The sequence below is a fragment of the Corella eumyota genome, unplaced genomic scaffold, assembly GCF_963082875.1.
Source record: "Corella eumyota unplaced genomic scaffold, kaCorEumy4.1 scaffold_250, whole genome shotgun sequence".
NCBI lineage: Eukaryota > Metazoa > Chordata > Ascidiacea > Phlebobranchia > Corellidae > Corella > Corella eumyota.
The window spans coordinates 10,001-12,500 of NW_027658332.1; the positions used below are offsets into that span (position 1 = coordinate 10,001).

The following is a 2,500-nucleotide window of genomic DNA, read 5'->3' on the forward strand; positions in this document are numbered from 1 at the left end:
CAAAACTTTCCACCTTCAACCGAGCGGCGATTGCCCGTCGCCGGGCATACGCACGCGAGCCGAGCCGTCGCGGAGCCGATCCCGCCGGCCGTTGTCGTTTCTGCGACCCTGAGACGGACGCGGTCCCGGGATGAACCCGAGGCCGCAATACGCGTTCAGATCGTCAATGCTCAATGTGTTCTGCAATTCACATTAAATCACGCAGCTTGCTGCGTCCTTCATCGACTCGCGAGCCGAGTGGTCCACCGCCAAGAGCCATCGTTTGTTTGTTTGCTTTTCGCTCTTCGATTCCTAACCTCGATTCGCCATCCGGCTGAAAAAATCGCGTGACGCCGAGCGGGTCGCGGTCGCAACAAATAGTGCGACAAGCCCGCGCACCGCATGAAGCCTTCGGGCACTCGACGCCGACAAAACAAGTTCCTGATCGCGGGGCGGCGGACGCGCCGAGGCACGTCGCCGTCCCGGTGTTTGCTCTTTCGCTCTTCGATTTTTTTTCTCGCGCTAATGATCCTTCCGCAGGTTCACCTACGGAAACCTTGTTACGACTTTTACTTCCTCTAAGTAATCAAGTTAGATCGTCTTTTCGGGCCAAGACCCAACCGTCGCCAGTCGAGCCCGGGCCCAATCGGAGGACCTCACTAAACCATTCAATCGGTAGTAGCGACGGGCGGTGTGTACAAAGGGCAGGGACGTAATCAACGCGAGCTAATGACTCGCGCTTACTGGGAATTCCTCGTTCAAGCGAAATAATTTCAATTCTCTATCCCTAGCACGACCGGGGTTCATCGGGTTACCCAGACCTTTCGGCCAAGGCGAACACACGTTGATCCGGTCAGTGTAGCGCGCGTGCGGCCCCGAACATCTAAGGGCATCACAGACCTGTTATTGCTCAATCTCGTGTGGCTAAACGCCACTAGTCCCTCTAAGAAGTTAAACGCCGGCCGGGAAGGCCGCGTAACTATTTAGCAAGCCAGAGTCTCGTTCGTTATCGGAATTAACCAGACAAATCGCTCCACCAACTAAGAACGGCCATGCACCACCACCCACAGAATCATGAAAGAGCTCTCAATCTGTCAATCCTCGCTGTGTCCGGGCCGGGTGAGATTTCCCGTGTTGAGTCAAATTAAGCCGCAGGCTCCACTCCTGGTGGTGCCCTTCCGTCAATTCCTTTAAGTTTCAGCTTTGCAACCATACTTCCCCCGGAACCCAAAGACTTTGGTTTCCCGCAAGCTGCCGGAGAGGTCGTCAAAATAACGCCCCCCGATCGCTAGTTGGCATCGTTTATAGTCAGAACTAGGACGGTATCTGATCGTCTTCGAACCTCTGACTTTCGCTCTTGATTAAAGAAAACATTCTTGGCAAATGCTTTCGCAGTCGTTCGTCTTGCGCCGATCCAAGAATTTCACCTCTAACGGCACAGTACGAATGCCCCCGTCCGTCCCTCTTAATCATTACCTCGCGCTCCGAAAACCAACAAAAAAGAACCGAGGTCCTATTTCATTATTCCATGCAACACTATCCAGGCGAAGCGCCTGCTTTGAACACTCTAATTTTTTCAAGGTAAACGTCCCGGCCGCCGCCGACACTCAGTCAAGAGCACCGACGGAAAACCGGAGGTAAAGCCAGAACGAACAGTGCACGCCTTGCGACGGACCGAACGCCTGCGCCCAAAATCCAACTACGAGCTTTTTAACCGCAACAACTTAAATATACACTTTTGGAGCTGGAATTACCGCGGCTGCTGGCACCAGACTTGCCCTCCAATGGATACTCGTTAAAATTTTTACAGTGTACTCATTCCAATTACAGGGCCTCGTTAGAGTCCTGTATCGTTATTTTTCGTCACTACCTCCCCGCGTCGGGAATGGGTAATTTGCGCGCCTGCTGCCTTCCTTGGATGTGGTAGCCGTTTCTCAGGCTCCCTCTCCGGAATCGAACCCTGATTCCCCGTTACCCGTAAGAACCTCGGTAGGCAGATACCGTACCGACGAAAGTTGATAGGGCAGACACTTGAATGATCCGTCGCCGGTGCAAGACCGTGCGATCAGCAAAGTTATCCCGAGTCGCCAACAAGACGAGCCGAAGCCCGGCAGGTTTTTGATATGATAAAGGCGCGCCTCCCGCAAGGTCGGCGCTTTTTGCATGTATTAGCTCTAGAATTACCACAGTTATCCAAGTAAAATTTACGATCAAATGAATCACGACTGATTTAATGAGCCATTCGCAGTTTTACCGTACGCAAGTTCGTACTGAGACATGCATGGCTTAATCTTTGAGACAAGCATATGACTACTGGCAGGATCAACCAGGTAACTATCGGCCGACAAAATACGCGAACGGAGTCTTTCGCTTTCCCCGTCGCGGTATCGCACTGTATTACTCAATCACTATTTTTGCTTAGCTCCTCAAACCCGGCGTAAGCCGCGATCTGGACGCCGTCGACACCGGCCAGACGCCCTTTCGGGCGAAGCCGCGCGCGGGCTGCGTTTGCATACAACAC

General features: G+C 53.0%; 2 non-coding genes across 2 annotated transcripts; both read right to left on the minus strand.

Annotated features, from left to right (window-relative positions):
• Positions 1 to 103: 103 nt before the first annotated feature.
• On the minus strand, positions 104 to 257 carry LOC145763168 (5.8S ribosomal RNA). The gene has a single exon (XR_014288300.1). It is a non-coding gene; the product is annotated as a 5.8S ribosomal RNA (ribosomal RNA).
• A 245-nt stretch (positions 258 to 502) lies between these two features.
• On the minus strand, positions 503 to 2,312 carry LOC145763171 (small subunit ribosomal RNA). The gene has a single exon (XR_014288302.1). It is a non-coding gene; the product is annotated as a small subunit ribosomal RNA (ribosomal RNA).
• Positions 2,313 to 2,500: the final 188 nt, after the last annotated feature.